This window comes from Choloepus didactylus, chromosome X, assembly GCF_015220235.1.
Source record: "Choloepus didactylus isolate mChoDid1 chromosome X, mChoDid1.pri, whole genome shotgun sequence".
In the NCBI taxonomy this organism is placed as follows: Eukaryota; Metazoa; Chordata; class Mammalia; order Pilosa; family Megalonychidae; genus Choloepus; species Choloepus didactylus.
In genome coordinates, this window is record NC_051334.1 from 1,329,699 (window position 1) to 1,353,708 (window position 24,010).

At 42.9% G+C, this 24,010-nt stretch overlaps 1 protein-coding gene across 5 annotated transcripts in view; it reads right to left on the reverse strand.

Annotated features, from left to right (window-relative positions):
• STS (steroid sulfatase) overlaps positions 1–24,010 on the reverse strand; it is a 646,106-nt gene that overhangs the window by 596,540 nt on the left and 25,556 nt on the right. For all 5 annotated transcript variants that reach the window (XM_037821492.1, XM_037821493.1, XM_037821494.1 and 2 more), the window contains exon 2: positions 14,536–14,673. The gene's annotated coding sequence lies outside the window, so the exon portion shown is untranslated. The remainder of the gene's footprint in view (positions 1–14,535; positions 14,674–24,010) is intronic.

A 24,010-nucleotide genomic window follows, 5' to 3' on the forward strand; every position in this document is an offset into this window, starting at 1 on the left:
ACCCTTGGGTAATGCAGAAAAATCGATCAGCTGCTCAAGGAAATGTGTTGCTTTGCATGGGAGAACAGGCGTAATTTCCAATGAAAATTTTAAGCTATTAAAATCGATGATAGGAAAAGAATCTCACATTTGCTTGTCAAACCTACACTGATGAATTGTTTTCTCTGCTAACCATTGGGTCTAAATGATATATCTAATAAGTTATCACAAAACCTTTCAGCATAATTTTGGTTAGGTCTTCCTTAGATTTAAGACATATATTCTATTCACACAGGGAATAAATATTAACAACATAATATTTATGTTATAAAAATAAACATAAGTAATATATTTCGTTCACAGAGTCTTTTATTTAATGCTCTTGGATCTTACAGAGTTCTATGTTTGTTTGAAACGAAAAAGAAGGGCTTTAATTATTGATAAAAGAGACAAGAATTTTGATCAAGTGATTAGCATGAACCATTTGAAATAGCCATTTTTGTAGGTCAACCTAACATTGTAAATTGCCATGTCATAATGTCACAAGGCTCAAGCCTAATACTATGGACGAATGCTAACAACCATGAAGCTAGAAGCCTGCTCTAACCTATTAGCTGTGATTCTGGGGACATTTCTGAATTATTCTGAGTCTCCATTTCTCATCCATAAAAGGAGGCTAAGCACACTTCTATACAGAGGGGCTGATACCAAATAAGAGCTTGGAAGGTAAAATGGCGGATGGACCATACTCCATTTTTACTACATGCCACTAAAATTCCAATAAGGACATTTTTAAAATATGCTAACCCAGCTGGACAGAGAAGCACAGAGAGAAGACAACAGCAGGTGAGAACTGCCCACAGGTGTTTGGAGAGTGGGAGGTAGATACTAGAATGGGAACTGGGTGAGCCAACTGGAAGGATAAACAGATACTGTGAGGAGGTGGGACCCCATTAGCACCAACTCAGGCTCCAAACGTGGGTAGCAGTGTTGGATTTGACCTGAACCTGTGATCCCGGAAGTCAGTGTAAATTAAGAAATCTCCCACTCTTTGTGTCATTGCCCAAGAGGGCCTTCAGTTCCCCCCAGCTTGACTGAACTTTAAACAGGCTTCTCCCCGCCTCTGACCTGCCTCTCATCCCGGCCCTTAGAGAACCCGGAGAGAACACTCTCCCCCAGGCCTTCAAGTAAACTCAGAAGGCAACAGCCCATTGCTTGAGCTCCCCCATGTCCTCTAGTACTTGTCCACTTGCTCACTCCCATCCTTAAATCCCTCCCACTCTCGGCTGCAGCAGTGTCAACTTCAGCTTTGGTTCTGGACTCTCTGTGCTATTGCAATAGCCTTCCAGCCTCCCTCTTGGCTACTGTGACAGCTTCTGCTCTCCCTTCCCCACTGCACAGAGCCTTGAAAAAAATCATCCTTGCTTGTTGCACATTGTCCAATGCATTTTTTTCATTGATGGGGGCACTAATTCTCTGGGAGACAGGAATTCCTCTCTGCAGAAAGCGGATGGCCCCAAACAACAAATACTGACCTTTGGACTGACAAAGAAAAAAGTGCACCGGACATTGTGAAACAGGCCAGGATGGCTATTTAGGAGCTGTTTAACAGGTAAGAGAAGAGTAGTACTCAGCTCCCTGGAAACAAAGGACAGCAGCTTTTTAAGGGCTGGGAATGGGTTGGAAGAAAAGCCCTGGAAGATGGTGAAGGAGGCTGCTCACTGAGGTGGATGAGGGATTTACTGAGGGTGCAGTTAGGACAGTTTGGGTCCATGGAAATGGGTAAAGAATTTACTGAGGGTGTGATTAGGACCATTTGGTTCCGAATGTTTTCCTTTGTGATGATGAGGCTGGGAGAGGGGGAGAGGGCTAAAGAACTGCCTAATTAAGAAACTCACAGGCGCCTGGATAGTATAAGAGCCAGGGTGGGAGAGAGAGGGGAGAGGGAGGTGAGGGCAAGATTGACATTTAGCATAATTAGGGCCTGAAATTGCCATTCTTCATTTTTTTCCCCTGCAGTCCAAGTTGTTTTCCTCTGCAGTCCCACAGCCTCGGGATTATTTCAAGGTGGTCAGGATGGGGAGGGAGCATGTGGTCAGGTGAGTAGCAAGGTCTCCAGCTTGGGCAAAGGGAAGAAAAAACCAGTGTTGGTCAGGACATAGGCAATTACAGGCCTGTTACCCAACAGGCAGGCCTACTAATGAGTGCATCAGTTGGCAGGTGGCCTTGACTCAGCTCAGCAGAAGCTCCCTCTTTAATAATAAACAGACACCAACGATCAGAAGGCATTTGACACACAGTCTCCAACATGGAGGTCAACACGCAAAGGACCCACATACTCCAGGCACACATGCATGCAATAGAAGCTCCTGGAAAAAGCACCTTTCGAGAACAAACAGAACTTCTGAAAATTCAGTATCTGATAAATGAGATATTTCAGCACAATGCTGGGAAGATCAAGTTGAGGAAACTCAAAGAAAAATAGAACAAAAATGGCAACATGACTGACAACAGGAGAGAAAAGACAAGAAAATTAAAATCTCATACTCGGGGCATCCCATATTCAGCAAACAGAGATTCCAGAGAAAGAGAGAGAGAGAGTTCATAGGTGGATACCTTATAAAAAAATCATACAAAGCATGTTTTAGAACAAAGGACGTGAATCTCCAAATTGAACAGACCAGTGGGTGCCAAAAACAATGAATGAAAATAGACAGCAAAGCACATGACCATGGAATTCTAGGACACTGAGAACAGAGAAAAGATCTTACCTGCTTGGGGACAGGATGGCGAGGTGGAATGAGGGGTGGATGGGTTACATACACAACAGTAAGACCCAGAACAGCTTTGGTCTTACAACAGGCACACTGAATGGTGGAAGACAATCCAGAAAGGGCTGCAAAGTCCAGAGGCAAATGAGTTCCCACAGGGAGTTCTCCAGCAGCCAAACCACACAGGCCATAGCTTCACCATCATTGAACAGCGCCCATGCAGTCTGCCCCGCGCAACTCAAATTATTCAGTGTGGAGAGTGTAGACACCCAATTGACATCATTTCCAGTTGATGCACTCACATAAATAAAATCCCAAAAGATGAACCACAGGATGGAGATGTCACTCTTAGCTTGGGGGAACAGTGAAAGATGATTAATAATCATTACAATAATGAAGTTCTCATTCCTTCTATTCCTCACTGTGAAACCAGGATGTTGGTGCTAAGGCAGTGAAAACCTCTTTCTTCTTCCAGTGTGATTGAACCAGAATGCAAGTTACCTGTGTGAAACTCACTGCTCTTTATTGATCCAGCCTCCATCATCAGATACTTGCCTAAGGCTCTATTTTCACTGGAAAATGGGCCAAAATATTGTATTTCTTCTTCCCTTTCCCCATAAGGATTGGGCACTACCCACGCCAGGTTCACGAGCCCATCTGGGAGAAGAGGCGATGTAAGCTCGCTCTTGAAAAGAATCAAGCATAGAAACGTGTGGGACCACAATGTAGCCCAAAGGAAATATACCATTGAGATCTGGGATCTTAGAATGGGAAGGATATTCTAAGCATTTGGTTAAAAAGGGAATGGAGGGGAGAGGAGGGGAGACAAGACAAAATAATGGAAAAAAAATTAACATTCTAGTAGTAAAAAATGACAAAAAACAAATCGATAAACACAAAAAAATTATATAAATTAATGTAAACATTAAAAAGTATTCACTCTTATGATGGATCAACTTAGTGGAATAAAAAAAAGGGAAAAGGCAGGTTCTGGTTTGTATACATGATGTCCCCCAGAAAAAGCCATATTATTTAACACAATCTTGTAGGGGCAGAAGTATTAGTCTCGATTAGGTTGGAACCTTTTGATTGTTTCCATGGAGATGTGACTAGTAACAACTTTGATTAGGGTGTGACCTGTTGATGGGATTGTTTCCATGGAGGTGTGGCCCCGCCCATTCAGCTTGGGTCTTGATTCAATTACTGGAGCACTATATAAGCTCAGAAACAGAAGGACTTCAGAGGAGTTGCAGCTGAGAGACACATTGTGAAGATGGCCATTGGAAGCTGACACTGACATTTTGGAGAATGCCATTTTGAAACACAACCTGGGAGCAAGCAGATGCCAGCCACGTGCCTTCCGAGCTAACAGAGATTTTCCGGACGCCATTGGCCATCCTCCATTGAAGGTACCCGATTGTTGATGCCTTACCTTGGACACTGTACGGCCTCAAGACTCATTAACTTTGTAACCAAATAACCCCCCTTTCTGGTGTTTTGCAAAACGGCAGCATTAGCAAACCAAAACACTAGTCTATCAATGTGGCAAATATTATGACAAGATAACATTGACTCTTGGGAAAAATGAGGTGAAAGGGGATATTTATTCATTGGTTGCGTTGCAGGAGTGCAAACTGGGACAGCCTTTGGGGAGAAAAATCTGACAATAGATAAAATGTGCCTGAACATTTTCACACTATTTCAGTATTCGCATGTCAAGGAATTTACCTTATGAAAATATTCAAAGACACACACATATATATCTTATATAAATGGATGTTCTTAGCAACGTGAAGTTAGAAAAGTGTAAGCCATGAGAATTGGAGAAAGTTAAATCAAATGCACAATGGAATGTCGTACAGTCCTTAACATGACTGATTTTTGAAGAATATCTTATGACGTTGGAAAGTTTCATGGTATAATTTTAGAGTGGTAAAGTCAGATTTCAACCTTATATAAAGGCATCATGATTGCAAATAAAAAAATTCTATTCATTTTTTTATATAAGTATACATTTTATGTTCATATGTGTGTATAGACATGCATCTACATGAGTAGAAAGAAAGATGATACGACTTTATTTGTGATTATCTCTGGGGAAGCAGTTTTATATGAATCTTTATACATTCTCAGATTTTCCAAATGTTCTGCTTATTTTTATAATCAGAGGAAAGAACCTGATGAATACAATTTAATCAGATTGTATTTCTGCTGATGAAGAGTGTCATAGTTCAATTTACAAAACTACTCCAACATGATATTCTATACTAATGGGAATAAAAAAGAAAATGGACCTCGCCTTACACTTGGCCTGAAGAGACCCTAATTTAGAGAACTTCAGTGTGATGAGCTCTGATTTTTAAATGATGATGTTCTGTCAAATACTGTGCAGCTGGTCCTTGTCACATAATCAGGAAAAAATAAGGTTTCCTTTCTGGGAAATCTTTTTAAGTCTTTATTCTTTAAGAAAAAGTACACGGCACAGCTTAATAAATACTTGTTGCAGAGACTTGAATAAACACAGATTTCTAGTCTCTAGAGTTTTTCTTCTTGTGGAAGAAGGCTCTGATTATAATAGTGCAGCATTTGAGAACACAGTGGCACATAAGCTATCAAAAGCTAGGACTTAGCATGTCTTTGACACCTACAATAGTCAACAAGCTGGATTTTCTTTATCACTGCCTTTTTTTTTTTTTTTTTTTTTTTGGTACACTCTGATAGGAAAAAGGAAAGAAAGAAAAGAAAACTACTACAAAGTGTCTAATGAAAAGGCAGAGTGATTATTTCAATTATGACAGCAACAAGTGCCACCCATCAGGATTCCGGGGGCCTGTGGAGACTGAGCGCACTGGCGCGTCCTCCAGCCTGTGGGGGGGTCCTTACCGAGAAGGAAGCGTTTAAGAGTAGAATGGGGGGAAAGAGCATCCTTCCCACAAGCCCACAGACCCAGGATGAGACAGAATGCCTCCTGACTCTTCTTATCTATCACCGTGATGCATTTGACTTCAACTTGAGCCAAAGAAAAACTGTGTGTGTGTGTGTGTGACAGAGAGAGAGAGAGAGAGAGAGAGAGAGAGAGAGAGAGAGAGAGAGAGAGAGAGAGAGAGAGAGAAGGAGGGAGAGAGGGAGGGAGGGAGGGAGGCAGAGAGAAAAGGCTAAGAAAGATTAAGAGGAGAGGCTGAGACAAAAAACACAGAATTGGTTTGCTGTTTCCTTGTTTTCCTGTTTTGTATTTTTTGTTGTTCTTTGTTTTCATCCCTTCTATTTTCTGTGGACCTTTCTTTGCTTTCTCTGGTCAGTTCTTCCCTCATGCTCCTTGTAATTTAAGGTATTTACAAAACAGCTTCATCTTTTTCCTCTATTTCTTTCTCTTTTCAGTTAGCACTTGCACCTTTATCTACCTGGGAAGGGCATTTCCGGAAGCTGTGCACGCACACCCACCCACCCACATATTTCCATTGATGGAAATAAACAGTATCTCCAATCTGTGTGGACATTCTTGAAGGGACAGCTTTGCTGTTGAGGAAGGTCATCTAACCACAAACAGGGCCATTTGAGAATGTTCTCAGCATGAAAACTACAAGGGTGTAGAATGACTGGTTAGACATATACAGATAAAGGAGCCTTCATTAGGACTGGAAACGAATGTAAGCGGGTGGCCGAGTGTAGCGCATGTAGATTGCGAGTGTCCATCATGGACCATGGGTTATGGGGGGCCAAAGGGGACAAGTGGTGGACAAAAGAGAGAGAGTAGGAGGTACACGACCAGGGTAGAGTGTGCCTGATGGGGCCACAAAATCTGCTCAGACGGCAGCTGTTGGTATAAACTAGGGTGCACACTTGTTTTTAGAGACTCATTTCCATCACTGAATAGACAAACAGGAATTTATTGTCTGTCTCCCTGTACCCCATCTTTTCCATGCTTGGCTCAACAAATGTCCAGACACACAGGAGAAAGATGGCAAGCTCATTCCTTTCTTTGCGGGAAGTACTTTGTTCCTATCCCACTAGATCTATCCCTTGAGATGACAATATGCAATATGAGGTTATTAATTGCATCAATCAGGCAGAGAAAGCTAAAGCATTTCTTTACATCATAGACATTGCAATATGATTTGAAAGTCTAGAGTTACAGTACAGAATTTCAAAAATTCTTGAAATCTGATATAAAATTTCGTTAAAACATCATGGTGTTAGGTTTAGGATCTGGGCCCTCACTCCACCCCTGTCCTTAGGAATTTTGTGATAGGGCCACGGCCCCTCACTCCGCCCTAGGAGCCCTGCAGATCTGCAATAAGCTACCATTCCAGCCCTTAGGAGTCCTGAACATGACCCTGTTCTCAAACCAGCCAATGGAAACTTGCCAGCTACCCTCTTTCCCAAAAGTAGCCACGGAAAGACTGCAAACCTAACCTGCCAGCATCCCCATTCCTGGACAAGGATTTCCCGCCAACCATCCTTTATTAGCCCGTCTGTTCCCTTGGCTTGTGGCTGTCACCGTTTTCTTAGGCTTCAGCCCGTCTGCACATGGCCAGTCAATAAAACTCCTTTTGATAGAGTTTTCATCTCTTCTCTTCTCGATTGAAAAACCTAACACATAGTTATTGAATGGCTTTCCAATATGATGAAAGAACAAAAGCAAAAAGTTTACTTACATAATATTTTCAAGTGTTTAAGAAGAAAACTAGGAATTGTAGATGAAACCAGTTCTTTACTTTCCTAATGAAGATGATTTAAAAATTATATTTGATATTAAAGGACAGTATTATCCATTAAAAAAATGGTTTAAGTTCATAAAATTCTATGATCCAAATGTTTGATTGCTGAAAGGGAAGTCAAAAATTACTTTTAGTTTTTGTTATGATAGTCATTATTATTAAATGTGCTCAACACATTTATCTTTGGCATTTGTATGGCAATGTCTACAAAATCTAGGAAAACTATTAGGCACTTTCTTATTTCTAGCAAATGGAAATGTCCTTTGAAGATAAATTTATTCTATGGTCAAAGTTTAGTCAGTTCTCAGAATAACTGGTCTGATGCTTATTTTTAAAAAGCAAAGAAGTAACTAAAGAAGGAAATGGCATCTGAATCATTATTGTAAATATGGATTAACTGTGCACTTGAGCAATTCCTTAGTTTTAGTTGCTGCAACCCCCACCACAAATATTAGAATCCTGAAATAAACTAGACAGATGACTAAAGTCAACTGGTTCCCCATTCATCTTGAGTGAACTATTACACAATTAAACATACACAGCAAATCCCCTCTGTCTCTGGAAACAAAGTGCAAAAATCTAAGGACTCCCAGAAAGTAAAGTACAATTAAAAAATCTAGAATTCAAAGAAAGAACCTAAACTTTAAATTTTGAAGAGTATAATGATAACATATTAAATGATAAATTCCCTTTATTTAATCAATTTTGAGTTCATTTTAATAAAAGCAGAGATATACCTAACACTCACTACTGGCTGATTATTATTTGAAAATTAGATTAGAAGGCTGCACCTCTAAATTATAAAATCAATCTAATTACAGACATTTTATTTCTCTCTTCCAACATTTTATACAAAAGCAGGCTGAAGAATTTGAATTTGCAGTTTAGATTATTTCTTGGTTGACTTCAAATAATATCATACCTTACACTTGAAAACTCTATAACAAACTGTCTTTCCACAGAACTCATCCCCCAAAATGGAGAATTGAATATGAGCTTTTTTTTGGAAGAAAAATCATGTGAAACAGAACACCTCGCATGCAGTGTAAATTAAGGAACAGGTATACTTCTTAATATCACCGTCAGCAAAACCTCCAAAGCACACATGTTGGAAAATGGTGCATGTACCTTTAGTTCTAAACTGAATTTCTCTCTATAAAGGAAAAAAAAAAAAAAAAAGCACTTGCCTCTGCCAGGAATCAGATGCCTTTCGTCCCCCTCGGGAATCTTGAGTAGATTCATTGGAGATAATCTTTAAGAGGCAATAGGTTCACCATGGTTGAAAATGAAGCTTGAGAAAGCTCAGATAGGGTGAATACTATTCTTTATATCAAATCATAGAAGAGGTGTTTTTATGCATAGTACCTTCTTGCGTGTTCGAAATCCAATGACTATAGTCCAATGTCAGTATGAATATGATGTTGTGATCCTTTTTCTTTTTTCATTCACGTCTTCAGGAATTCTTCACTCCACATCTGCCAAGCCCCTTTGGTGGTGCTGAGATGACAGGGAGCTCTGTCGGCTCTGTGCCCTCACCGAGCTAGCAATGCGTTCGTGAATACTGAAGTCACCGTAAATATCAAAACTGGTCAGTGCCGGCAGCGGTCGTGCCGTGTTGCAGCTGGGAGGAAGGGCAGGCATGCGCCGGAGGCAGGGAGGAGGGCTGTCCAACTGTCCAGCTGTCCAGCTGCAGAGGAGGGTGGGCTGGGTCCTCCAGGGGCTGGTGGACGTGGAGGCTCTGAGGGCCTGAGAACAGGTCTGGCCAGAGAGACTTCAGGAACTGCTGGGAGGACAGAGAGGAGGCAACAGGCCTCCTGAAGCAAGGAGGACCTGGGGCTGGAAAGGTAGGTATGGAGGATGAACACCTGGTTGGAGAAGTTCCTTTCCCTTCCAGTGGGGAGTCACTGAAAGTTCCGACAGGTGAGAGGATTCGGTCTGGGTTTTAAGAAGGTAGGACAGAGCCTTAGTGGATACAGACAGACCATCAGGGCACGTGTGAGAGATGAAGGCTGGTCGGCCCAAGGCATCCCCATGGAGCACTGGACAGACAGACAAGAGACAGCTCATGAGGCAACCCCAGGTGGGCTTCAAAGCTTTTTGTGCAAGAGCTCTTTGAATCTGAAGGTAATTTCTTCCAAGATAATCCATGTGTCTGTCTTTTATTGCTGCTGTTGTGAATCTCCATGGCTAACTGGTGAGGGAGCTGGAGAGACTGTGTTTAAGACTCAGCTAAGACTATCTACAGAATCTCTTTCATCTTTACCTCCGGGCCCCAAGTAAATAATTTAACTTCTTTGAGCGTCGGTATTGAAGGAACAGTTATAAGAAGGAACAAGAAGAATGAGTGGTTTTCACTGTTTTTAGTTGCACAAGGAAGTCAAATATAGATGAAAATCCATGTTGCTCTGTTAGAAGCGGGAGTCAGCTCCCTGACTAACACCCCCCAGCCCCTCAGGCCTGGGGAGGCTTCCAGTAACCAACTGAGAAAACTTCAGGGTCCCAAAGAGAACAGTTTGCCAAGCACTGCAGATGAAACTTCGCATCCTCAAGGCCCCCACCACAACGCATACAAAGTTACTGTACATCATGTCTTTGGCTATAGGGTGTCTGGAGATGTCCCAATATGAATGGAATATTAAAACTCTAAAGAACTTTCTCATGCTATTTTTACAATGTAGGGCCAAATTATTGTTCTAAATTCCCAAGCAGGGCATGTTTGTTGAGAAGGAGCAAGGTGAACTTTGTGGGTCTTGCTACAGAAAGACCCACAGACACGCAGCCCCTGAGGTGACCCTGCTTTGCAAACCATGAGGAGATTCACACAGTAATGAGAGGCAGGAACCAGAGTATTGCTTTTATAAATCCCCAGACAGTCCTCCCTGTTTTATTCAGTAGCAACCATGGTGTCAGGTGATCCTGTCCTAAGTAAAAGCCAAGTGTAAGGAGCTGGGGAGGTTTGGAAGGCACCACACAAATCAACAAAAGCAAGTTCTAAGTACATGTCTTGGCAAGAACCTATCATGTTCTGGAAACCACAGAAAGCAGCTAATGGAAAGAGAAGATAAGGAGCTCTGCCACTACTTAATAAATATCACATAACAGAAAAGCAGGAGTCATCATCTTACAAGTTATAGGACGAACTACACAATAGGGCAATCCATCAAGATTGGGGCCAAACGCCCTGAGCATCGTACAGAAAACAGCCCTGATTCAGGTAAATGACGCCCCATGGAAAATGTTAAAAAAGAAAAAAAATCAACAGGGGAAAGCAAGATTCAACTGCATATGTACAATTTTTCAGCAAAACTTTTACTTTGAGCATTTTCAAACTTAAGAAAATAGTTGAAAGAATAAAAAGCAAACACGTGTGTGCTCCTTTGCTTAGATTCACTAATTGTTTATATTTTGCCTCATTTTCTTTCTTTCCTTCTCACTCCCTTCTTTCCTTCCTTCCCTCCTTTCCTTCCTTCCCTCCCTCTCTCCCTCCTTTCCTCCCTTCCTTCCTTCCCTCCTTTCCTTCCTTCCTTCCTTCTATCCCTCCCCTCCCTCCATCCCTCTCTCCCTCCTTTCCTTCCTTCCTTCCCTCCCTCCCTTGCTTCCTTCTTTCCTTCCTTCCTTTCACTCCACTCTCTCTTTGTATGTATATGTATACACACATATATATGCACCTACACGTACATAAAACTTATATAAATATTGTTATGAGTTGAATTCTGTTCCCCCAAAAAACATGTTTACATTCTACTCCCCGGAACCTCTAAATGTGACCTTATTTGGACAAAGAGTCATTACAAATATAATTAGATAAGATGAGGCCAAACTGGAGTAGGGCGAGCCCCTAATCCAATGTGACCCATGGCGGGGGTTGGGGGGTGGAGGGGGGGGGCAAGGCAGAGACAGAAGTTCTGCAGCTGCACGCAGTGGCTCGCCGAGGATTTCCCAGCACCACCAGAAGACGGGGAGGGACAAGGAAGGACCCTCCTCTCTAGGTCTCAGAGGGAACACAGCCCCATCCACACCGTGACTTCTGCCTTTAGCCCCCAGAACCATGAGACAATACATTTCTGTTATTTTAAGCCACCAGTCTGTGGAGCTTTGTTAGAGGAAACTAGGAGAGTTTTGAACATCGCTTTTCCCACATCTGAACATGAAGAAAGGACACCGAATGCTGTATTTGCATTATCCCGAGAGTTTATAGATTATGACACTTTATCCCCTAAATACTTCAGCATGTAGCGCCTAAAATAAGGGCATTTTCCTATGTAACTAAATATCATTATCACAGCTATTAGGACTAACATTGATTCAGTAAATTTATCTCGTATACAATCAACAAATAATGGTACTAAGGTGTTCTTTTTTGCAACCCAGGATCCAGCCTAGTTCAGGTGCTGCCTTCTGGTCTTTTTGCAGTCTGCATCTTTCTTTGTTTCTATGGCACTGACTTTTCCGAAGAGCCCAGCCCAGCCACGTCATAGAGCGCCCTGCGTTCTGGATTGGTCTTACCGCTTCCTTGTCAGACTCAGGTTGAACGTTTTTGGCGGCAGTGGTGTTGCCGTGCTCTTCCGTGCCCTCCTTGGGGTAGGGCCATGACTCCATCACGTCCCACTCTTGATGATCACCAGTGACGCGTACAACCCCCAGAGGGCTCCATTCCCCCCACAACTTACCCTCTAACTCACCTTCTTGCCTTCATTTTTCTCTGACGCATACAACATAGTAACCTCAACTCTTTTGGTTGGGATTAATATCTTAACTCAAAAAGGGCATTTGCTGCAGTAAAATATCCTCATTAAAAATGTACAGTCTACTTGGAACACATTTTTATCACCACCAAAAGATTGAAGGAAAAAAACAGAACAAAAGAAAACACTGGCTATCCTATTATTTATTTAGGCAGAACAAGCCAAGAGACTAATGGCAGGTCTATAAATAAAATGCCATGTTCATGAAAAGGAACGTTTTATTGATTTTTCATGAGAAAACTATATTTTAATATCACAGAATCTTTTTTTTTTTTCCAGGAAGAAATTAGGAAAAACAGAGACAAGATAAAAGTATTTTCCTGATTATCTCCAAAGTCTTCATCCACTTAAAGATTCGGAAAGAGTTTAATATGTTCTGTTTAAGAATCCTGAATTCTGAATTGTGGAACACATTAAGATAACCCATGAGGATGGTGTTATGTTAGTAAGATATAATGGATATTGTTATTAGGTATTTAGGAACAGACATTTTCGTCCCCTCTGAAACACTCCTACTTTACATCAGAACATTAAGAAAGGATAATGAATGCTCTATTAGTTTATCATGAATTAATCATGAGCCTTTCCAGTCTCATATTTTTAATTAGCTTCTGAGCCTGTGAATTTTTTCTGTGCTTTTCTAGCGGGGTCTAAAGAATGTCAATCTCCCCTCCGGACTAAAACAACCGGAAAAAAAAAAAAAGGTACTCAAAGCATTTCCCCACAAAACATTTTCCACAGGAATAAAAATAAAACCCTGCTGAGCACATGCTTAAAGCTTTGAAAGATGGGTAAGAAATCACAGCCAGCTCCTGGATTATCAAGAACATTAGGAAATACTGTAAATTATTCCTTAAAACCTCCCCCAGAAAGTTTGTTTCTAAAACAGAGAAAAGGCACGCCCAATCCTTTTAATGAACAAATTGCAGAAATCACAATAGAAAATGAATCTGTTAAGCCCTTCAGTGCTGGGAATGAATGTAAATGCAGGTTTGAAGCTCCCAGGATGTTCCTTCCAGTAGAAGAATCCTCAACAAGGAAAAAAAAATCCTAAAGGGTCATCGTCTCTTTGTTCTCTTTAATTATTAGTCTAACTCAGAACCCTCAAAGTAAAGGACAGTTGATAACTCTTGGAAGAAAGAAAGAAGATAAAGTTTCTTTTTCCTGGAGCAGGGTTTCTCAATGTGGGGATTACTGACATTTGGGGCTGGATAATTCTTGGCTGTGGGGCTGTCCTGTGTGTTGTAGGATGTTTAGCAGCAACCCCATCTCCACCCAGTAGATGCCAGGGCCACCTCCAGCTGTGGCGGCCAAATACGCCTCTATCCCATGCCAAACGCCCTGGTGGTAAACTATTCCCAAAAGGCTGAAGCTGCCCTTTGAAAATCATTAAGTTACCCTGCTGCCCTCATTTCAGCTCCCCTCCCCTGGGCTGGCAGGCTTATCAGGTCTTCAGGATGTTCCACCCCAAACAAATGACATCTCTTGCTCTTCCCAACCACCCTATGGAACATTTTATGGAGGAGAAAACCAAGGCGCAGAGGGTAGCCAGCTTCCTGTGAGCTCTGGCCAGTGTCTGGGGACCTGCGATCCCTGACTCCACAACACGGCTCAAACTTTGAGAGTCAAGCCGAATTATCTCCTCCGAAAGCATCTCACAGCCTCCCTCTCTGCCCCCGCTGCTCCTGAGGGACAGTCCTGACGCCCTGGGTGAACACACGTTGCCCAGCTTGAGTTCAGAAATGCACGGTTTCATACGGACGCAGACAGCATCGAGAGAAGGAGGTCTCACAGGGATTTTTACCTGCATTCCTTCCCTCAGCCTGTCCCAACAAAAGATGCGCACACGCACCCCCAGCAGAAGGAGGCGCTGTTGGTGCCAGAAGGCAGCCTCCCTGGTCGACAGGTCTACCACGAGCCTTCCCAGATTTGTAGCTTTGCTGCATAAACTAGAGTCAACACAACTCCAGGATCCACATCAAGTCATTTAGTAAATCCCCGGCCCGATATGCCTCAAGACCTCCCATGTCTCCTGCCACAGGCTTTGCTCTGTTAGAACCCACTGCCCCCCGTGGCCCAGTACAGTTTTTCACTAGGAAAGTATCTCTTCCCATCGGTGTTTTCCTGTGGGAAACATGTCCTCTGAACGAAACACACCCTTATGAACAGAAGGGAGAACCAGGACATCCCCACATTCAATCTAACCCTGTAATATCCCAATGCCCCGCAACAACGTTTTAAAGGGCAACATGATTTAGACAACACGGTCAGGTGACACACACATCTTGTACTCGGCAATGTCACTGTCCGAGTGATACTCACCCTGATAACAAACGATTGAAGACAATCCTTGAGCGGCCGTCCTCCAGACGATCTCAAGTCCTTGAGGTCACCATGTGCGGATACAGTGGCGATGTGGGTGGCACTCAGCAGAGGTGAGCAGGGGACATCAGGATCATGCTGGGAATTCATCCAAAAGAAGATTGGTCACGAACTGAATGGCCAAAGCCTGATATACTTAAATAAAATTAGCTCCTTCTTGCTTAGAGGGTGCCTGCGCTGACCCACCTCCTACTCTCTGCCTAACTCGTGGCCATTAGCAGGTCCCAGATTATTGGTCACCACCTCAGGGAAGCCCTCCGTGATTACCTTCTACATGGCAGGTCCCAGTTACTGGTCACCACCTCAGGGAAGCCCTCCGTGATTGCCTTCTACATGGCAGGTCCCAGTTACTGGTCACCACCTCAGGGAAGCCCTCCGTGATTGCCTTCTACATGGCAGGTCCCAGTTACTGGTCACCACCTCAGGGAAGCCCTCCGTGATTACCTTCTATATGGCAGGTCCCAGTTACTGGTCACCATCTCAGGGAAGCCCTCCATGATTATCAACTATAAAGCAAGCTTCCCAGTGGCTATCATAGCATCTGTTTTTTGTTTTTTTTTTTTACCCTTGATACATTTATCACTCTTTGCCTTTATATATTTATTTCTTGGTTTCTCTTCTCGATATCCATGCTCTCCCCAGGTTGAAGGATCACGAGTACAGATATGAGAGCTTGTGTATTCAATGTAGCAAGCTCTCAATAAATATTTCCTGAATAGAGCTGGGATCCCAAACTACAGCCCACAGGACAAATCCATCCCATCACCTGTTTTCTGTATACAATTGGCAAGCTAAGAATATTCTTATATTTTTAAATGGTTGGAAAAAAGTGAAAAGATGAACAATCTTTGTGATACATTAAAAGTAGATGCCCACACATTAGATGGTTTGCCTGGTGCGTTAATAACACATTGGATGGTTTCTATGGTGTGTTAATACAACTGCTTTAAAAAAAAAAGAGTATATGTAATTCAAATTTCCATGTCCGTAAAGAAATATTTATTAGAAGAGAGCCACACCCATTTCCTTATGTAATATTTATGGTTGATTTTGTGCTTCAACAGCAAATTTGTGTAGCTGTGGCAACGACTGGAAGCCCCACGAAGCCTAAACTTTTTACTGTCTGGCCGTTTCCAGAAAAATTTTGTTGATTGCTGGTATAGGACACGACATGAATGCAAAACAAGCTCAGAGGAAAGCCAAAAAGGTGGCTATAAACCTATTAAACAACTTATGTTTCTAGTTGCTGACATTTAGACAAACACTAGCATATTTCTTGAAACAATTCTCTAATGTATAAATCAATGTTTTATGCTTAAAAGTATGAAGTATAATCCCACTCAGTAAATAACAGCCACAAAAAAACACTGTTAGAGAAACATTATTCTAAAGATTTTTGTAAATGCGGATCTCACTTTAGTAAAGTTAACCTTCCAGCAACAATCTCTTAGGGTCAAGCGCTCCCAGAAATGTTATTTCCACCCCCAGAGATGGCATTTAAAACCATCATCAATCTTCCAGCAGGGCTCTGCACGTTAGATCCTTCTTGAAATGGAACAGTGTGCTGTCAGCATCGATCCTTGGCCTCCCGATGCAGGAAGGACGGAATTTTTTTGGCCCAGTCATCCTGACATCACATTGGAAGACGAAAATTCTGTGAATGTGTGCTGAACAACTGGACACCTCCCCTGGCAAGGCAGGGATTATCCACATCACCCCTTTCCCTTCTCCTGCCCACATCTTTTATTTACAGAAAATAGGTTTCAAGGTATTAGCCTGGAAGCCCTCTGACCCATATTTGAAATGTTGTGTCTGCCAAACCCAGTGAATAACGATGAAGAAGAAACATGCCTAGAGGGATTAAATGACAAAAGGCTGTCACAGCAGTGCTGCTGCTAAGAGCTTAAATGCACAGAATGAAAAGAGCAGAAAGAAAAACCGAAAGGATGACTCAAAATAGGATTAGTGCGATTCTCACCTGGGCACACTTGGCAATGGCTGGAGACGTTTTTGGTCGTCGCATCTTGGAGAAGGGGTTGCTTCTAGCATGGAGTGGGTGGAAGCCAGGGATGCTGTGCAACATCCCACAAATGCCCAGGGCAGCCCCTACCACAGAGAATTATCCAGTCCCAAATGTGAGTAGCGCTGAGGTTTAGGAACTCGGCATTAGACTACTGGTCTAAAACTCACTCCAATGACCATGATCCTAAAGATGGGCAAACGAGCTGGGGAAGGGAGGTGTCACATCCTCCGTTGACACAATTATAGATAGTAACTGCTCATGGGGGTTCCACTCTTATTATTGCAACTTATAGGCAAATAAGTGTTTTCAGATAAAAGTGATCATCCAAATCATAGTCACAAAACAAGAAGACTGGGGTTCACCAGGTAAATTCTTCTTTATTATGAGGAGCGTATATTGTGGTTAGCTTGTGGGCTCCAAAACAATAAAAATGCTTCACTAACCCTTCCAGTATCTGTTTATATATTGCCATAATTGTCAGTGGCTTGGTTATTTTGTGAATCACTCCTAATTTGCTCTCATGGTCTGCTCCAAATCAGATTTCCGTGGTACAGTACAGAAAACATCAGTCATCTAAGGTTGGCATTATAACCCACCATCCTTTGTCTATGATTCCAAGACCCCAAAACCTCAGGAAACCAAAGTGTTTTTATAACTTTTGCTTTGGGAGGGCAGCAAAATGCCACCTGAACTGACGAGAGGCATCAGTTTCATCCCCACCCACCAGCCTCTGCAGTTTGCTGCTATTGTCATGCTTTGGTGTGATTTGGGGATTAATTCAGCTGTGAAAGTGTCAAAAAGAGTTCAAGTTACCCAGCAAGTAACAGCGAGAAAAGGAGAGAAATGCTATTTGTCTCTACCCATAGCCTGAGAAGTGTAGTTATTGCAGGAGTCTGATCACAGTGAGTCTTAGAGAACTCGTACTTCACGAAGATGGTGTAGAAACCACTCCATTTACGATTCAAAGAAACAGAAAGGCCTGTGATAAAAACTTGACTGATCAGTTTGCCAGGACTGGCAGTTCCAGTGTTCCCACCAGGAGAAAGTTGGCCCACCTACTTGGCCATTAAGGCCCTCAGAATATCCCATGTAGAAGTAAATATTGAAGGAGAGTGATGAATATTCAGATGATTGATGGAAGGACTTTAAGAAGCTTCCCGGAGAAAAACACTAGGAAATTTGGAGCAAAGAAGCATCTTCTGAACACAAATGTCAGGCTGATGAACTTGCAGAGATAATGGCATTGTTGGGTGCTGTGGTGTGAGCTCAGATTTCAAAGGACTTGGGTCCCTTCCCCAGCTGTCGGCAGTGCTGATGACAGATAGCGCTCAGTAAGTCCATCTTTGGGAACCGCCCTCAGCCAAAGACTGCGTCCTTCCTCATGGTGATGTCTTCTCCCAGGAGTAGCCTGTGACTGGTTCCTAAAGACCTATCTCCCTGGGAGAACTAGGAGGGACCATCCCTGCTCCAGGGTTTCTTCTCCCATGGGCTGAGGCCTTGTTGAGACTGCATGGGTGCTCACCTTTGTCTCTTTCTCCTTTCCTCACTCCCTCGCAAGTGCTGATCCTGAAAACAAGCCCCTCAAACCTCCTGAACCCAAGTCTCATCTCAGAGTCGGTTTCCTGGGACTCAACCAAAGACAACACCTGACGAAAAACTTTAGTCCTGAACATCTGTACAATGTTGATCCAACAGCTGAGAATTGGCAGTAAGTGACGATCCCAGAAAAACCGAACAAAGACTGATGGAGGGCACCAGCCAGAACAAGGCCTGCGAGCTCAGGGTCACTCAGATGGACGTTCTTGGGTATGTTAACAGTTAAGGAGAATACAGGACAGAGGTGGCAGTGATGGGAAAAAAAGCTAAGATGATGGAAATGTGCATGCGGTTTACCTAGTTATCAAGATGCAAAGAAGAATTTTCGGAGTAGTCCAATGGCAGACAAGTGGACTAGAAGAAAACTATAAAATCATATAGCTTCTGGAAAACTGCTCTGCAGGCCTCCCCACACTTACTATGGAACATATTGTTTTAAGTTCTTATATTTTCTCAACATGCAATCTATCATATGGCCTGTGACTCGGGAATTTTGGATTCCATGAAGAGCAAATAGACATTTTCTTCACCTCTACTTTTGCTGCTATAACAGCTGCTTAGGAATCCAAAACCAAACGTGGTAGGCAGAATCCTGTCCCCAAAGGGTTCCACATCCAAATCTCTGGAACCTGTGAATATGTCAGCTGACTTGGTGTTTTAGTTTGCTAATGCTGCTGGAAAGCAAAACACCAGAAACGGATCGGCTTTTATAAAAGGGAGTTAATTTGGTTACACAGTTACAGTCTTAAGGCCATAAAGTGTCCAAGGTAACACATGAGCAATCGGGTACCTTCACTGGAGGATGGCCAATGGCATCCAGAAAACCTCTGTTAGCTGGGAAGGCACGTGGCTGGCATCTATTCCGAGTTCTGGTTTCAAAACAGCTTTCTCCCAGGATGTTCCTCTCTAGGCCGCAGCTCCTCTTCAAAATGTCTGTTTCAGTTGCTCTTGGGGCATTTGTCCTCTCTTAGCTTCTCTGGAGCAAGAATCTGCTTTCAACAGCCATCTTCAAATTGTCTCTCATCTGCAGCTACTCTGTCAGCTCCTGTGCATTCTTCAAAGTGTCCCTCTTGGCTGTAGCAAGCTTGCTCCTTCTGTCTGAGCTTATATAGTGCTCCAGTAATTTAATTCAGACCCACCCTGAATGGGTGGGGCAATACCTCCATGGGAATTATCCAACCAAAAGTCTTGTCCACAGTTGACTGAATCACATCTCCATGGAAACACCCAAAGGATTCCAAAATCTAATCAACACTAATATGTCTGCCCACACAAGATTGCATCAAAGATAATGTCATTTTGGGGGACATAATACATCGAACTGGCACACATGGCAAAAGGCAATTAAGAATGCAGGTGGAATTAAGGTTGCTAATCAGCAGACACAAACGAGGGAGCTTATCTCCCTTATCCACGTGGGCCCATTGTAGCCACAAGGGAGGAAGGAGGTCTGAGTCAGAGAGACATTTGAAGATACCACACTGCTGGCTTCCATGATGGAGAAAGGGCTCATGAGCAATGCAGGCTGCGTCCAGAAGCTGGAAAAGGCAAGGAAACAGATTCTCCCCAATAGCCTCCAGAACAGAACACAACTCTGTCAACACTCATTTTAGCCCAATGACTACACTGAGTCTTCTGAACTACAGAACTGTAAGATCATACACTGGCATTGTTTTGATGTGCTAAGTTTGAGGTAGTTTGTCACAGCAGCAAGAGGAAACAGATATACTTCCTAGAAGAGCTTTTCTTAGGATGGTCTTTACACCACCGCGAAGCTCACAACGATGCCGAGAAATCAACCATCACCAATGTCTGGCACATTTGTTGAGCTCCAGCAAGGTTTGAAAATGAATGTGCAGATGAGGACTCAAAAGATTTTCCAGGTGACTAATGAGAAAATTATATGAAACCTCATTACTTATGCCCACAGTTTATCAGCCAAAAATGCAGAGGATGCCAACCTCGATGGAAAGTCTGCACTTTCACAATGAGACACCTATTGCAGGGGTCTTCGGTGACAGGAAATTGATGGGTTGTGGCTACTTACTGATAAGCATGAGGCAAAAGGGATGGTAATGATAATGCACTGTGAAACCATAGTGAAAAAAATCCCATAGACTAAGGCAGGGCAAGCTACGCCCATGGGCCAATCCCTGCCCGCCGTTGGCTTCTGCCAATGAAGTCTTACTGAGCCATGGCCACACCTAATATTTTTACATGGTTATGGCTGCTTTCACCCTGTGACTACAGAGTTGACTGGATGGCTGGCAAAATACTTCCTATCTGACCCTAACCAGAAAATATTTGGCAACCCGTAGCCTAAATGATAAGGCTGACATGTGTGGCCTATTGTTTGCTGGTCTCCAGTACAAGAGATTATGGTTGCTTTTTAGCGAGAGAATGTTTAGAGAAAACTCTATGTGGATGGGCCAGATGGCGATGGAAAAGGCCATTAAAAAGGTTGATTGTCACAGTAGCCCTTTGCCACTGGAGAATCCTATTCCCTGCCCGTCACCACGTGGACACCTCAACAGGCTGAAAGCACCACGGTGGTCTGATGTACCCTCTTCTCGAAGGTACTCAAGCATCCAAAGGCAGTGGACGTAGGTTGCAAGGATCTATACAGCTGTTTAACTTATTTTCAATGTGCTCCATTGGACATCTGATGTTTTACTTAGAAATACAAAGTACTGGGGTCTACCCACCCCATAATTTCACTTGCCAGTGCTTTCCTAAATAACTGCAGTTTAAATGAACTATTATCCTACTTGTACTCCTCATGACTCCCACTGGCAGGAGTATTCATACATTTTTCTGCAGAAATGTTAATGGGTTGCTTTAGTCAGTGCTGCGCCCACCTGCTGAGGGTCCTGTGGGAGGTGATAAATGCTCATATTATCTCCCTAAAATATGCACATTTCTGAATTTCAAAACACATCTGGCTCCAAGGGCTTCGGATAAGAAATTGGGGACATATATCTCGACATTCTGCAGGCTTTGAAAGCTTGTCTTACACAGGATCGTGGAAATACTGTGAATTTAATTAAAGTGAGGGTCTGGGTGTCACTCTGTAAAGAGAGAACATCTGGAATTACCAGACTGAGATCAGAGAGTTGCTCCTCATTCACAGGAGCCTCTTTAGGGCAGAAACTATTTTTTAATCACCAATGCAAAATGATGAAGCAACAGCCGTCATGTGGTATTTCCCCATTTTACATGATGGAGGCCCGTCACGGGGTGGGGAGCCTGGGCTCATTTCAGAACCACAGATGAAACCACTAGGGAGCTCATGCTTAAGTCCCACTACATAAATGGTAACCAAACACTAACCAAACAAGGAAGAAAATTTACAACAGAAAATTCTCTCCAACTCTCTACCTTACTTTGGGGATGCTTTCAAATTTGCCAGCAAATTTGACTTGCTGTTTGCTCAGATAGTAAGGCAACATTTTAGCTTGCTCAGGATGGAATCGATCATTGTTCTCAACTGACACTAAAAGTATTATAATTTTCAAAGGGCCAGTTGGATATTTAATATTTCAAAAATTGGAGAGTGATGGAAAAGATTTGGTAGTGGATAGTGATGATGGTAGCACAACATTTGTGAGTGTAATTAACATGACTCCACTAAGGTGTACTCTTGAAAGTGGTTAAAATGGGAAATTTCATGCTATGTATATGTTACCACAAGAAAATTTTTAAAAAACTCATAGAACTGTAAAACCCAAAGAGTGAACCCTAATATAAACCATGGACTACAGTTAATAATATAATAATATTGATTCATCAATTATAACAAATTTACCAAATTAATGTAAAATGTTAATAATATGGGAAATTGTGTGTATGTGTGTATGTATGTGTTTGCATTGGGGGTTATATATACAGGAACTATGTATTTTCTGCATAATTTTTCTACAAATTTTTTTTTATGTTTTTAATGGAAAGCTACCAAATCATCTGATTATTCTCCTTCATATGCTGCATATATAACATAAGTTTCTTTAGTTGCAAAACTGAATTGGTGATGCAATTAATATTCCTTGCAATCTACTCTGGCCCTCGGAATCTCAGTTTTGGGGCTCATTTGTGTCTTGCCTCCCCGAATGGCCTGTGTGACCCTCCCAGCAGAGGTCACATGTTTGTTTTATTTCCATTGTCCACAAGACTGCGTACTGCAGCAGACAGAGTGGATCTTACTGTTTTCTAGATGTTTGCCTTTAGAATTCTGACCTGAAGCACTATAAGCGGATCCGTCTCCATTGCTTTAAGGCACCCAGTTTGAGGACTGAGTTACAGGAGCCCTAGGAGAGGAGCACAGTGGGCGCCCCTAGAGAAGGAGTGGGTAGTGAAAGGGAGGGAAGCCCAGAGCTGACCAGCACTCCCGCTTTCTCACATCGGCGGTTCTCATTTCTGCAACTTCTCTCTCCGGCACTCACAAAGCAACCCCAGGGAGCCTGTACGAAGACTGGAATGTGTCTGTTGGTTTCCAAAGCATTTTCCTATGCAACAACCCACCCGTTCCTTCGGGAGCAGGCTGCGTTTGTAAAAACGATTGCTTCCCCCAGTAAGAGACATAAGGAACTCCGAGTCCAGCGCATGGGCCCAAGGACCGTTCCACAGCCCTGAACCTCACCTGGCTGCAAGCGAGAGACAAACACGACAAGCAGCAGTGACTGGCCCAGGCTGAGCACACAGAACCTGTTTACTGTGACAACCAGCGTAGCTACTGGAGGACACATCTGGATTCTGCCAACACCTAAAAGCATGCAAATGCACCCTAGGATTAGCTCTCTTCTCTCCAATTAGACTCTGAGAGCGCCCAGCACCCTCGGAGGAATGAATTTCAGAGTACCTGCAGCAGCATACAAAGTCATTAATTTTATATATTGATAGATAAAGCAAAGACGGCAAAAGGTTGACAATTACTGAATCTAAAGAAGGGTATGTGGGTGATCCTTCTTTCCAGTGAGATGTAAGTGTGGAAAAAAAAAAAACTGTAATAAAGTGTCGGAGAGGGAGCTCAGAAAATATAATTGAGGTACCACAAAATAAATTACAATTGTATTTTTTAAAGGTCATCCCTTTCTCATCAATTCACAGGAAAGACAAGCTTCAGCTCACGTTCAAAGATGAAGTTTGCGCCGCTGCTGTGGGCCATCAAGCCCAGGGTTGATGAAATACACAACCTGAAACCTGCAGGCTCTCTGTGAGGTTGGCTAGAGCTCGTGTTCTGCTAGGATGGTCAGGTGTGGGGGCGGGTCTCGCAGCCACGAATGGGCCATGGTCAGTCAAGTTTGGAAACAAGTGCATACTGGTGGGTCTTTGAAGAGTCACTGCCTTGCTTGGGCAATGTCCTCGGCGTGTTTATGCTGATACACCACGGACCCTCTGCAAAGGCCCTCTGTGCTAGTTTAAATGTATTACGTCCCCCAGAAGCCATGTTCTTTAATGCAATCTTATAAGAGCAGACAGTAATCTTCTGATTAGGTTGTTTCCATGGAGATGTGACTCACCCAACTGTAGGTGACACTTTTGACCAGATCGTTTCCATGGAGCTGTGGCCTCACCCATCCAAGGTGGGTCTTGATTAGTTCACTGGAGTCCTTTAAAAAGAGCAGACACAGGCCCAGATGCTTGCAGACACTTTGAGATGCTAGACCAGAGTTTGCTCTGGAGAAGCTAAGAGAGGACAAAATGCCCCAAGAGCAGCTGAGAGCGACATTTTGAGGAAAGCCATTTTGAAACACAACCCAGCAGCAAAGGATTAGCAGATGCGAGCCACATGCCCTCCCA